Source organism: Somniosus microcephalus, unplaced genomic scaffold (assembly GCF_052327205.1).
Source record: "Somniosus microcephalus isolate GS21.2 unplaced genomic scaffold, FLI_Smic_1.0 unresolved_chr5, whole genome shotgun sequence".
NCBI lineage: Eukaryota > Metazoa > Chordata > Chondrichthyes > Squaliformes > Somniosidae > Somniosus > Somniosus microcephalus.
The window spans coordinates 6,417,830-6,433,268 of NW_028225183.1; the positions used below are offsets into that span (position 1 = coordinate 6,417,830).

General features: G+C 47.4%; 1 pseudogene; it reads left to right on the forward strand.

The window, feature by feature from the left end:
• Positions 1-8,350: 8,350 nt before the first annotated feature.
• Positions 8,351-12,736, forward strand: LOC147087444 (uncharacterized; annotated as a pseudogene).
• Positions 12,737-15,439: the final 2,703 nt, after the last annotated feature.

Consider the following 15,439-nt stretch of genomic DNA (forward strand, 5'->3'; position numbering starts at 1 on the left):
AAGGCAGCAGCAGCCAACTTTCTGGCACCATGGGTGGTTCTGCTGCACAGGACATAAGAACATAAGAACATAAGGAGCAGGAGCAGGAGTAAGCCATATGGCTTGTCAGGCCTGCTCCGCCATTTAATAGGATCATGGCTGATCCGAACCTAAACTCACATCCACTTCCCTGCCCGTTCCCCGTAATCTCTAATTCCCTTATCAGCTAGGAAATTGTCTATATCCGTTTTAAATTTATTTTATGTCACAGCTTCCACAGCTCTCTGTGGTAGCAAATTCCATAGATTTACTACCCTCTGAGTGAAGAAGTTTCTCCTCACCGCAGTTTTTTGAAAGGGCAGCCCCTTATTCTAAGATCATGCCCCTTAGTTCTAATCTCACCCATTAGTGGAAACATCCTCCCCGTATCCACCCGATCCAGCCCCCTCACAATCTTATATGTTTCCATAAGACCGCCTCGCATTATTCTGAATTCCAATGAGTAGAGCCGAAACTACTCAACCTTTCCTCATAAGTCAACCCCCTCATCTCCAGAATCAACCGAGTGAAACTTCTCTGAACTGCCTCGAGAGCAATTATATATTTTCTTAAATATGGAAACGAAAACTGGACGCAGTATTCCAGGTGTGGCCTCACCAGTACCCTGTATAACTGCAGCAAGACTTCCCTGAAATTATTCTCCATCCCCCTTGCAATAAAAGCCAAGATTCCATTGGCCTTCCTGATCTTCTGCTGTACCTGCATACTAACCTTCTGTGTTTCATGCACCAGGACCCCCAGATCCCTTTGTACTGTAGCACTTTGCAGTTTCTCTCCATTTAGAAAATAACTTGCTCTTTGATTTTTTCTGCCAAAGTGCATAACCTCACACTTTCCAACACTAAATTCCATCTGCAAAATTTTTGCCCACTCACTTAGCCTGTCTAAGTCCTTTTGCAGGATTTTTATGTCCTCCTCACTCACTGCTTTCCCTCCCATCTCTGCATCATTGGCAAACTTGGATACGTTGCACTTGGTCCCTTCCTCCAAATCGTTAACATAGGTTGTAAAGAGTTGTGGTCCCAGCACTGACCCCTGCGGAAAATCACAAGTTACTATTTGCCAACCCGAGATTGAACCATTTATCCCAACTCTCTGTTTCTGTTAGATAGCCAATCTTGCACCCATGCCAGTATATTGCCCCAATCCCGTGATTTTTTATCTTGTGCAGTAATCTTTTGTGTGGCACCTTCACAAATGCATTTTGGACGTCCAAATACACCACATTCACTGGCTCCCCTTTATCCACCCTATTTGTTACGTCCTCAAAGAATTGGAGCAAGTTTGTCAAACAAGACTTCCCTTTCGTAAAGTCATGCTGACTCTGTCCGACTAAATTATGCTTATCCTAATGTCCTGTTACTGCTTCTTTAATAATGGACTCCAACATTTTACCAACCACAGATGTTAGGCAAACTGGTCTATAGTTTCCAGCTTTTTGTCTGCCTCCCTTTTTAAATAAGGGCATTACATTAGCAGTTTCCAATCTGCTGGAAAATTACCACCAATGCATCCACAATCCCTACCGCTACTTCTGTCAAGACCATAGGATGTAAGCCATCAGGTCCAGGGGATATATTCGCCTTTAGTCCCATTATCTTACCGGGTACCACCTCCTTAGTGATTTTAGTCGTGTTTAGCTCCTCCCCCACTATAGCCCCCTGTTTGTCCAGTGTTGGGATAAATTTAGTGTCCTCTACTGTAAAGACTGATACAAAATATTTGTTCAGCGTTTTTGCCATTTCCATGTTCCCCTCACTAATTTCCCGGTCTCGTCCTCTAAGGGGCCAACATTCACTTCAGCCACCCTTTTTCTTTTTATATAACTGTAGAAACTCTTGCTATCTGTTTTTATATTTTTGCGAGTTTACTTTCATAATCTATCTTCCCTTTCTTAATTAATCTTTTAGTTATTCTTTGCTGGCTTTTAAATGCATCGCAATCTTCTATCCTCCCACTAGATTTGGCTACTTTATATGCCCTATTTTCAGTCGGATACTATCCTTTATTACTTTATGCAGCCACGGATGGCTGTCTTTTCTGTTGCACCCCTTTTCCCTCACTGGAATTTATTTTTCTTGAAAGTTGTAAAATAGCTCGGTGAATGTACACCACTGCTGATGTACCGTATTACACTTTAATCTATTTTCCCTGTCCACTTTAGTCAACTCTGCTCTCGAACCTCTCTGGCCACAGGGGATGTACCAGAGGACTGGAGAACAGCTAATGTAGTACCACTATACAAGAAGGGTAGCAGGGATAAACCAGGGAATTACAGGCCAGTGAGCCTAACATCTGTGGTAGGGAAATTATTGGAAAAAATTCTGAGGGACAAAATTAATCTCCACTTGGAGAGGCAAGGATTAATCGGGGATAGTCAGCATGGCTTTGTCAAGGGTAAATCATGTCTGACAAATCTGATTGAATTTTTCGAGGGGGTGACGAGGGGGGTGGATGAGGGAAATGCTGTGGATGTGGTTTACATGGACTTCAGTAAAGCTTTTGACAAAGTCCCGCATAGGAGACTGGTCAAGAAGGTAAGAGCCCATGGGATCCAGGGTGCCTTGGCGCATTGGATCCTAAACTGGCTGAGTGGCAGGAGGCAGAGGGTGATGATCGAAGGATGCTTTTGTGACTGGAAGCCTGTGTCCAGTGGGGTACCTCAGGGATCGGTGCTGGGTCCCTTGTTGTTTGTGATCTACATAAATGATTTGGATGAGAATGTAAAAGGTATGATCAGTAAGTTCGCAGATGACACGAAAATTGGTGGGGTGGTAAATTGCGAGGAGGAAAGCCTCAGGCTACAGGACGATATAAACGGGTTGGTCAGATGGGCGGAAAAGTGGCAAATGGAATTTAACCCTGAAAAGTGCGAGGTGATGCATTTTGGACGGACAAATAAGGCAAGGGAATACACAATGAGTGGTAGGACCCTAGGAAGTACAGAGGGTCAGAGGGACCTTGATGTACATGTACATAGATCTCTGAAGGCAGCGGAACAGGTAGATAAGGTGGTTAAAAAGGCATATGGGATACTTGCCTTCATTAGCCGAGGCATAAAATATAAGAGCAGGGAGTTTATGATGGAGCTGTACAAAACGCTGGTGAGGCCACAGCTGGAGTACTGTGTGCAGTTCTGGTCGCCTCACTATAGGAAGGATGTGATTGCTTTGGAGAGGGTGCAGAGAAGATTCACCAGGATGTTACCTGGGATGGAGCGCCTCAGCTATGAAGAAAGACTAAACAGGCTGGGGTTGTTTTCCTTGGAGCAAAGAAGGCTGAGGGGGGACCTGATTGAGGTGTACAAAATGATGAGGGGCATAGATAGGGTAGATAAAGAGGAACTTTTCCCCTTAGTAGGGGGGTCAATAACAAGGGGGCATAGATTCAGGGTAAGGGGCAGGAGATTTAGAGGGGATTTGAGGAGGAACTTTTTCACCCAGAGGGTGGTTGGAATCTGGAACTCACTGCCTGAAAGGGTGGTAGAGGCAGGAACCCTCACAACATTCAAGAAGCATTTGGATGAGCACTTGAAATGCCATTGCATACAAGGCTATGGACCAAATGCTGGAAAATGGGATTAGACAGGACAGGGGTGGATGGGCGGCGCGGACACGATGGGCCGAAGGGCCTCTTTCTGTGCTGCAAAACTCTATGACTCTATGACTCTATGACCTTCATCGTCTCCTTTATTTAAGCTTAGTAGGTTTGAACTCCAACTCTCTCACCCTCCAACTGAATTCGGATTTCAACCATGTTTTGGTCATCCATTCCAAGGGGCTTCTTTACTAGGACATTTATTATTAATCCTGTCTCAATACACAGGACCAGATCTAAGATTGCCTGCACCCTGTTTAGTTTATTTACATACTGCTCAAGGAACCCAATCCTAATACACTCTATGATCTCTTCCTCAAGGCTGCACTGCCCAATTTGTTTTGTCCAGTCAATATGAAAGTTAAAGTCCCCAATGATTATAGCTGTTCCCTTATTACAAGCCCCAACTATTTCCTGATTTATACCCCAACCAAAAGTGTTGCAACTGTTAGGAGTCCTATAGACTACGCCCAATAATGACTTTTTCCCCTTACTATTCCTTATCTCCACACAAACTATTTCACTATCTTGATCCTTTGACCCAATATCATTTCTCACTATTGCAGTGATTCCATCCTTTATTCACACAGCCACACCGCCTCCCTTTCCTTCCTGTCTGTCCTTCCCAATCGTCAAATACCCCTGGATGTTTAGTTCCCAGTCATGGTCATCCTGCAGCAATGTCTCCTTAATGGCCACCAGATCATACTCATGTGTAGTTATTTGTACCGTCAACTTGCCTATTTTGTTACAAATGCTGCGTGCATGCAGGAAAAGAAAATTGAAATATGTTTTGTGACAATTTATTCCTGCTTTTAACCCCTTTACTACTCTAACTTTATCTTTATACATCCTCTCCCTTCCTGACACTCTCTGGTTTTTAATTCCCCCACAGCTACCTTGCTCTATTGCCTTCTCCGCTGACATTTTCTTTTTTCGCTCTCTTGAAACGTCCCCCCCACTATTAGTTTCAAGCCCTCTCGACAGCCCTAGTTATTCGATTCGCCAGGATTCTAGTCCCAGCACTGGCCAAGTGAAGTCCATCCCAAGGGAACAGCTCTCTCCCGTCCAGTACAGGTGCCAGTGCCCCAAGAAGCAAAACCCATTTCTCCCACACCAGTGTTTGAGCCAGGTATTTAACTCTGTGATTTTTTGTCCCTAGCCAAATTTGCTCGTGGTATAAGGTAGTGTTCCAGAGATTATTACCCTTGTGGTTCTGATTTTTAATTTGGCACCTAGCTGCTCATGCTCCCTCAGCAGAACCACTTTCCTTGTCCTATCTATGTCGTTGGTACCAACATGGACCACGACAACGGGATCCTCCCCCTCCCACTCCAAATTTCTCTCCAGCCCAGAAGAGATGTCCTTAACCCTGGCACCGGGTAGGCAACACAGCCTTTGGGGCTCTCGCTCTCGGCTGCAAAGAACCCTATCTATCCCCCTAATGATATTATCTCCTACCACTACAACATTTATTTTAACTCCCCCCACTTGAATGGCCCCTCGTTCCATGGTGCTGTGGCCAGGTTGCTCATCCCCCCTGCAGTCCCTGTTCTTGTCCTCACAGGGAGTAAGAGCCTCAAATCTGTTGGACAAGAGCTAGGGCTGCGGCTCCTCCAACACTACCTTCTGTATCCCCGTACCTGCCTCACTCATAGTCACACCCTCCCGCCTGTGACCACGGAATACATCTGAATTTGTTAATCTAATTGGTGTGACTACTTCCTTGGAACACAGAGTCCAAGTAACTCTCCCCCTCCCTGATGTGTCGCAGTGTTTGAAGCTCGGACTCCAGTTCTTCAGCCCGAAGCCAGAGTTCCTCGAGCAGCCAACACGTAATGCAAATATGATCACCGTGAGCATCAATGGTGTCCACCCGCTCCCTCATATTGCAGCAGTAACACATCACCTGCTCTGCCATTCTATGTAATTAATTAAATTCATTATTATTATTTTTAAATTGCCTTTTCCACGATTCCAGATGATGAATATCAAACCTCTATTTAAATGAACTTACCAACTTATATAGGTTTAAAAGGAAAACAAATGTAATCACTAACCAGCCAATCACCTACCAGCTTAGCTGTGATGTCACTTTTGAATTCTGACCTCCCTTTGGAATGTTGCCTGTGGATCCTGTTTAGGCTGCCTCACATCGCTGCTCTGACTCGACACCCACTGCTGCTCCCGGCTGTCTCGACTGGACCTCACCTCGCTGCACCGCCTCCGCGATGCCTGCTTATCCTGAGACTGGCAGGAAAGACAAGACAAAAACAAGACAAAAACAGCACCTCACACCCCAACTCTCTCACTTACCCAAACTCTCAAAAGGCACTCTCTGCTGCTAGCACTCCGTGAGGGGCCGGCCATTTTGGACTGAGACCGGGAGGCATTTCTTCTTTTTAAGGCAGCGGTTCTCAACCTTTTCCTTTATGCGAACCACTACATCGTTATCAAAAGCTTCTGTGGACCACAACAGAAGTAAGTGGTTTAAAACATTTTGTGAATAAAGTCCCAACTTTCCTCTGGCAATATTTTTACCCATCTCTTCACTTGCCATGTTCAATGTGAAATTGTTGTTCGCCATTCTGTTGCAGTTTTTACACTCTTGTTTTGCAACCGCCTGAATTCGGTGCCATTCACCGTCAGCACCTTATATTCTTTTTTTCTCTTCTGGATGAATTGTTTGTTAGTTCCGCTGAACCAGGCTGGACTGTAATGACATTCAGTACCTTTGCTTTTCATGGGAACACGTTGCTCCATTGCATTCAGAATCACATCCTTGAAGGAACTCCATCGAACAACTACAGGAACAACCTCCACATCTAGGCTAAACACTCCCCACTTTCTATCTGTCCTGCCTGTCAACACCTCCATCCCTTTTGATTCGGCGGAACCCATCAGGTCTCTATAAGCTCCCTCTATTCCGAATGCTGTAGCACTGTTTCATGAACCGAACCCCTGTTTCAGTACAACATAGGCTCAGCGACGCTTGATCTGCCTAATTCCCTCAGTCTCTCTTGACGAAACACATGACACGGGTAGAATTTCAGAAAGTGCTACAATTGACGCAGTATTGGGGACTCCAGGGCAAACCATGAGGGGGGTGTATAGAACATGTTTTGAAATTAGCTGGAGAGAAATGTGTGGTGACATGTCTCGAGGGGCAGACTGAGGAGAGGGTCTGTACATTGAATGGGGAAATGTCAAGAAGAGCCACAAGAATTAGGTATTCAGAAACACAAACCTCTCGGAATGGTTACTTCCTCCCCGCCTGTTCCGAACTTTTGACAGACACTTTTCAGGCCTAACATGGATGGTGGGGTAGGGGGTGGTATTCGTGTCGTCACAATCAATCTGCTTCCCGAGCCAGACTCCCACAGTCACAGGATTAGAATGGCATAGGCCATAGGTTACCCTACATTGTTGGTGCAGTAACATCTGGCAGCCGTAGAATTCGAGTCCACGCCTTTGGAACTTAAATACAGCGCCTTAGACCACTGGGCCACGGTACCACGTTGATTTGATTTAGTTCTGAAACTGGTAACTGATGATTGAAATGTGTCTTTGTCTTGTTAAAAAAAGAGAGAGCACGAGGGAAGAAGGAAACAAAGAAAGATTATCAAATTCTGCAAATCTTATCTGCCTCTCAATAACAACTGAAGGGAAAGGTTAGCACAGTCCCATGCAGAAAATGTCATAACATGGAATAAACCGCCCTGCACATTTGCAGACTGCGAGACTCCACTTCACTAATTAAACTTCGGAATGTGTGTTCACAGCCCTCTGTAGAGACATTCTCTAAACACGGTCGGTCCTCCCAGGAAATAAGGGTAAAATTAACAACCAACATTGTACTAGTCGCAGAATACATGAATCACGGTGACCTTTGTAGTCACCCTGCTTGTTCGACAGTTAAGGATAAGAACATGGTTACTCAAACAATAAACTATGCCTACAACGGGGAAGAGATAACAGCAGGAATGTGGGGAGTATGATGAAACACTAACATCTGTGACTAGCATGGTCGGAGGGTACTTGAGTTCAAGTGGTGGGCCCGACAGTTGAGTGACTAACCACGTAAACCAATAAAGAGTAATTGTTGTGACACTGTTTGTACGTTTACGCCCCCATTCTGTCGTAGCTGGGCGTTGTTTATAGAACTGTATATGTTGAATGAACCGCCTACTTGGCCTTTAAGAGTGCATCCCTAGCTTGAGGAAGCTGAGCGGATCTCCCTTGTGTACAAGTATTTTAGTTGTTTTAATAACTTCTGAACTGATCCTCAATTCCGTCTCCATCTGTGGTTTCTCCAAATTCGAATCTAACAGTTGGTGTCAAAAGTGGGATACTGCAGGTAAGGACCATAGGATTTACGCACTGGAATTGACGGCTGAGGCGAGAACTGCGTCGTGTCCTAAGGAAATAAGTCAGAGTAAGGCTTCTAGGAGGAACAAGGACTCGCTCGTTAACCAGGGTGGCTAAAAACCATGTATGGGCCAGTCAGGATTAAATTAGCCACATAGTAAATTTTTCTTCATGGAGACCACGGACTGACAGTATTGATTAGACATAAATGTATATTTCTGCTTTAGTTTATAAGGTGATACATTTGTGCCAATAAATTATAAGATAGAGTATAAGAATATACGTAACAATTAATGCGGGTCACATGGGTGACGAGCGGAGACATCTTTCAGCGGACTTTCCGGCTATGGCCACCAGTGTCACTGTCGTAAATCAGGTCCGAGAGGCTAATTTGAAATTTCAAAGTGAGATAATTAGAAAGGGGTGGAAAGAAAGAATCCCAGTAGTTGACCAAATAAAGTGGTGGGAGGAACAGAAGGATGCCAAACAAGCCAATTACGGGGCGGTTTTACGTGCTAGTTGGATGGATCAGATGGGACACATCATCGTGGGCAAGGGGGGGAGAACGGCCCTGTTACAAGAGGCCTGGAGACACGTGCAGGAGGCTAAAGTCAAAGTCCAACCTCAAGCCACCAGGGACTGATAACCTACACGAATTAAAATGAAGGAATGACATTGTCGAGGCTCTACAAGAAGAGGCTCGAGATACATCGACCTTAAATCCCAAGCCCCCGTTGGGGACCATAGAGGTTCGACGAGTCGAGATCACCCAGCACACGTGCCCCCCGAATACACTCGTATCTACCCCCCCTTACTGTTTCAGTCTGGGGCCGAAAAATCCAATCCCGTGGCCCCCGTGCGAGTTAATCAGGCGGTAGGTGCCCAATACCCAGAGATAGGTGGACGGGGTGCGATGGGTGAGGCACAGTCTTTAACGCCCCAGGAGAGATCCAGCGTCATCGTTCTCATTCCCGAACTCAAAAGGCACAATCCTAACCTCAAGTTTGGGCACGAATAGGAAGTGTTGCTCTGCACTTTAATTTACCCATACAAGACATAAAATATATTATCGAGGTGAAATGTCCCTCTGCTGTTTATGGGGCATTGGGACATCATGCCATGAATGCCCCAGTCACGGCGACGGAGTACGAGATCCAATTCGATGGTTTGAATACTTGGGTTCAGACCGGACTGGGCAACGGCACCGCCACCTGGACGGGGCTCACTGCCCTGCGCCAGAGTCCCGGAGAAAACCCCAATGTCTACATTGATCGAGCAATCGGTTGGTATGAACATTGGGGCCAGGCAAATGACATTCCCGCTAATCACGACGACCCACGGATTATAGATCGTCTACTCCAGGGATTGGAAAAGCCTTACCACACCACCCTTTGAATGGTGGGCACACTAGGCATCAACAGGCCGACTGTTACCGATAGTGTGGAGGGAGAGAGGAGCAGAGTTCGAACCGACCCGCTTCATGCCCTCAGGGACAACCCAAGAGAGGTTTGTCAAACCAAGAGATGGAGTTGCTCCGAGCCCTCCACGCCAGCTACTAGGGCGAGTCTGTTTCCGCGGCCGCGGAGCCGGGGTCCACACATCCGTGCCTAAATGGCCAGCAGCACTGTGCCATTTTAGACACGGGGGTCTCGGTGTCGATAAACGACACCGAATTTCCCACCATAGATCAAAGCATTCAGATAACCAGGGCTAGTGGAGAAAGGTGGTTCTCCATCGGAGTGTTTTACTTCCCCTGCAACTGTCGCCAGGGGTTCATACCTGGTGGATCACCTTGTGGGTAGCTCCCAACAGTGAGGGCCTGCTCTTAGGTATAGACATGCTCCATCAGAGAGAGGCACATTTGCTCCAAGGGAACATCTAATGGAAGTAGGGGGTCCACAAGGTTGGAGATTTCCCTTCCAGGAATATAAAGCCCGACAATACAGAGTACAAGACCTCTGCCCGCTTAAGTGCACATGGGTGGAGCAAGGCCCATGGGGGAGAGTTTGCGAGGCTTACCATCTCACATGGGCCACCCACAAATTAGACTGTGGCAGAGCGGAGATGGACCCTGTTAGGGCCCACGGACCCTACCACGCGGCTCACCGACAATACCCGCTTTGATCACAAGCCCCACGGGCCGTTGTGTCAATAACAGTAGACTTATTAGAAACCAGTATAGTGACAAAGTCCCGCTCTCGCACCAACTGCCCGGTATGGCCAATGCAGAAACCAGATGGATCCTGGAGAATAACCATTGATTATACGGCACTGAATCGGTTCAATCCCAAGCGCCATGCTTAGTGGCGAATCCCGCCACTATTTTAAACGGCGTCCACTCAGACCTGTCCATATTCACGGCACTGGACATCCAAAACGGATTTTGGATATGTCCTTTGGATCCCGGATCACAAGAGCACTTCCCTTTCACTGTCCAGTCCATCCAATATACTTGGACCTGGTTGCCTCAGGGATTTCACAATGTACCTACTATTTTTCACGAGAGCCTGGAGAAGGCTCTCCAGCCGGCATTAGCAGATACCCGAATGCAAGATTCTGCCTGTCTTCAATATGCAGATGACATTCGCATTGGTAGTCCCTCACGTTCAGCTCAGCTGGACGCCCTGACATGTGTCCTGGAGTGTTCAAACTGAATCCGATCAAAGCTCAAATTAGGCTTCCTCGGGTTACCTGCCTTGCTCAGATCATCTCGCCAGAGAGTAGGGCCCTGTCCCCCGAAAGGGTTCAAGCACTCTTGCAGATGCCGCGACCGATCACTGCCTCTGGCCTGCGAAGCGTGATGGGATTGTTTAAATATTGCCGTACCTACGTAGACAACTTCACCGAATTGGCAAGCCCTCTAAACGACCTCCTAAATGGAGGGCCCCCGGGAGAGGCAAGGCTGAATTGGACACCAGAGTCAGTTGAAACCTTTGAGATGGTCAAAATAACTTTGGCCAACGCAGCTGCCATGGGTCTCCCGAACCCAGCTAAACCACTCCACCTGTGGAATTGGGTGGGCAATCTGGCGTATAGTGCGGCAGTGGGACATTCCCAGAAGGATCGAATACGACCAGTAGGATATTACTCGTGCCCGGTACCATCTTCCCGCCACAGCCTCGTGAAACTTCTTGCAGGTAGACTGAAAACTATTTCCAACCAGAGACTTGCGAGATGGGAGGCTTGTTTATTCGGTAGGGGGGTTCGGATCGAGGTGGTAACCGACCCTCGAGCAAACTCAGCATCCTTCCTAATCGACGAAGGGACTCCCATGACTGCATCACTAACTTACATCTCAATAGTCAGGGACCCCACCTAACCGAACCCATAGTCGAGGCCTGCCTAGACCTGTATGTGGATGGGTCCAGTTATTACCACGAGGGCCGACGGGTCACCGGATAAGCAGTAGTAGGTCCATCAGGGCAGACCCTCGCCCAGTGGGCCCTGGGGATGGGAGGAATCCAGCTGGTGGAAATCACTGCCCTCACTAGAGCCCTTCAATTGACAGAAGGAACAACCGGCAATATCTGTACAGACAGCCAATATGTCCACTCCGTTGCCCACGACAACTCCCGCCTGTGGCAGCAGCGGGGATATTTGAGTACTTTAGGCAACACGAGTAAACATGCTTCCACGATCGCCGAAATCCTTCAGGCAGTGGACGGCCCCACGTTGGGGGCGGTAGTTAAGATTCTCGCCCAACAGGCAGGGGACACCCTCGAAATCCAGAGTAACTGAGCCGCCGATTTTGCCGCCCGACGGGTCGCATTGGCTCTCCCTGTGATGGCCCTTAGTCCAAAGGAAGTAGTACGAACTGAAAAGGCTTCCCTGACTGAAGATATACCGAACGATACGTTACAAACCGTGTACCTTTCCGACCCCCCTGAGAATATACAGTTTGGGTGCGTGAGAGAGCGTACAAAGATCCACGTGGATTTTGGCGTCACGAGGCCCAGTACGTGGTTCCTATGTCGATTTGACGCACCCTGATACAATCTTACCACGAGCCTGCGCATTTGGGCGGGTATAAGTTATATTACATTATAGCTGATACCTGGTGGTGGCCCAGCATGGCCAGAGAGATCCACGAGTATGGGCGCCTATGTCTACCTTGCCTCCAAACGGGAATCGGGTGTTGCATACATATACTTTGGGGGCACGCCCGGTGGCCCAGGGGACCATGGACGTACTTACAAATGGATTTCGCAGGACCCCTACCCCCCAGCGGCGGGTATAACCATGTCTTTGTAGTCATCGGCCTTTTTACTCGTTGGGTCGAGGCCTTCCCCGCTAAGAGGAATACAGCCGAAGCAGCTGCGAAAATCCTAGCGACGGCAGTCATTCCCCGATGGGGGGTGCCTTACCAGATAGATTCCGACCAGGGAACCCACTTCACCAGCAAGGCCATGAAACAGGCTTTAGCCCTCCTGGGGGTTCGACAACGGTTCCACATCCCTTACCATCCACAATCCTCAGGAATGGTGCAACGGATGAGCCGTACTTTAAAACAGTCTGTTACTGAGGACAATTTACAGACCGGAAAGGGTTGGCACATTCCTCCCCTCCATTCCTTGGGGCATACGAGCCACGCCGACCAAAGGCACTGCCTTAACCCCGTTCGAACTAATGACTGGACGAGCTATGGTGTTACCCCAAGATGCACCCCCTCAGGGTATGGGGGCACTTCCCAATTCCAGACAAATCTCCTGACATATCTATGCCTGATCAATGAGACCAATCAGGATAGACACTTTCGGGTTCAACACTTACAGGAGGCAGATGACGCCAAAATACAAAGGGGAATTTAGGAAGCGCCCCCTCGGGTAGGACAGTGGGTGATGGTTCAGCGACCGGTTCGAGGTACCTTTGAGCCCCGGTGGGGTGGGCCCTTCCAGATCCTCCTAAGTACAGGAACCTCCGTTTGCCTACAGGAAACATTTGATGTAAGATAGAGACACTGGAGCCAGTCCAAGCCGGTGATGGAGCCCGGGGAAGATATTCGCCAATCTCTTGGGGACCCTATGATTAAAAGGCAATAATAACGAAATAATAACCTGTCTTTTCTCCCCTATATTTGATCCGGACCGGATTTCGAAGGACGAAGTCGATTCTTCGGGTCGCTATTTTACCTGTCTCTTTCTTACAGATGTGCGGGCCTGACCTCATTACTGTCACCACTTCTGGGGTTGTTGAACTTTCGACGGTCCAGTTTATTGACTTAACCGGAGATTCTGCGAACTCTCACTACTATACAACTCTAACCTTCCTCGGAACTCATCCCTTCACTCTAGAGTTCCGATTATCTCCCTTTTGTGGTAGGACTACCGGACCCCTCGTTCTACATCCCAACAGAACTCAGAATCTTTTATTAACCCTACTCAGCCAGAGGAGATACACCGGTTCTGCGACACAGCTGCTCTTTGGGAACCGCTGGTGAGGGACTAGAGGACATTCCCGAATGGATATTCAGCCCTTTTAGAGGCCCTCCTGCCTCTGAAGGAGGGCAGTGCAACCTGTATTCTTACATTCCCGTCCGACGGCTCCTAATTCTCACCGAATTATGATAAGTCAATTAAGTTACATTGAGCCACTGTTGCACGGCCACCGCCTCCACCTCAACGCCACGTATGAAGTAGCCTCAATATGAGAGTTTGCCAATTCCGAGCCATGGTATGGGTATATCCCACGCAGGTCGAATGCAAACCGGACGGGGTTGGGGAGCTGGGTTTCATTTTGGTCGTCCCAGTGATGACACCGGAGGCACAAGGGCGGGCGGTATATCAGGTACAAAATATTTGTATACTAAAAGATGGCATACATATATCTTACAACAATATGTTACCTTACACAGTGATAGTGAAATGAAACTGGATGGGTACCAAGCTGGAAGGATGTGTCTCCAGAGATGCCATCATCATATGCCTGCATGCAATCAGCCAAAGCCCGCAAGCCCAATGTGGTTCATTAACACAGGCATGGAGATTCATTGCACCATGGAGGCATTGGATGCAGCCTCAAAGCCAACCCAGATGGCATACGCCGGCAAAGGTGAATACTGTGTAACACCGACTTGGAGACGTTTGAATATGCCAATCTAACTTGCGACATCCCCAGTACAGAGTTCTGCTGCACACCAGCAGTTCCAGTACGGATTGGACATGAGGAGTTGGTGATCATACACCAGTTTAATATTATCTCTCTTCAGGTGTCTGAAGACATCAAGTATGGATTGTGGAACTACATCAACACCTTTGAGTATCCTATACCCCTACTGCACGAGCACCTGAGGCAATTACGGAAGGAGATACGGATCTCCCAAAAGGTGTAATATACTCTGCAACAACGGAACACGGATTTGAAGACATCGACGCGATCAGGGTGACCACGTGGGTGGATGGCATTTGGGACTGGGGACGAAATATACAGATCCATCCATGGATCCGACTGATTTCACATGTATTAGTCGTGGTGCAGTTAGTGATTGTCCTGATCTTGTTATGTATGACATGCAGGAAATGTAAACGGACTCGGGCGAAACAAATTGCAAAACAAGTGGTTAAAACTGGTAATGCTTGTACTGCTCCTACTCCAAGCGTTTCAGATGATGACTTTAACAACTTGTTGGAAAAATCATGTGTATGAATAATGAAGCAATCATATAATGAATCAGGGAATGACTAAATATTAACTTTACTCATCTGATGCATATCTGGTGACTCGACGGGTGGCCACCCAGACAGGATTCACACTATACCATATGCAACAAATGTACGGCCTACCTGGAATAGCCAAAGGCCTGGGGGGGAAGTATAGAACAAATTGGGGGGGTGGTTACAGGAAAACCTTCATCATTCGTGCTATTTGATCTGGGAAAACGCATATGCATTTCTGGCATACTATAAACCCAGCAGCTTATCAGATTATCGTAGCGTAGAGAGCATACTCTCCATCCCCGCTTTAAGCTCCTTTTCTGGGGTTCGGATGGGGGAACTGAAAGGTTCAGCTTGTTCCCAATGAATTCTGGGATACTTGACTATGTTAACCTCCTATTTAGCAATAGTGTAGGTTTAGCTGACTGAAGCAGATTTGCAGACTGCAAGATGCCATTTACTTATCAAAGTTCGGAATGTTTGTGTTCACAGCCTCAGTAGAGCCATTGTCCAAACAAAGCCTGTCCACCCAGGAGATAAGGGTGCAATTAACAACGAACATTGTTCCAATCACAGGGTACATGAATCACTGCGGCCTGTATCCATCCTGTTTGATCGACAGTTAATGTTAAAATATATTTTCTCAAACTATAAACTATGCCGACAACGGGGAAGAGATAACAGCAGGAATGTGGGGAGTAGGATGAAACGACTAACATCTGTGACTGGCATGGTCAGAGGGTGCCCGAGTTCAAGTGGTGGGCACGTCAGTTGAGTGACTAACC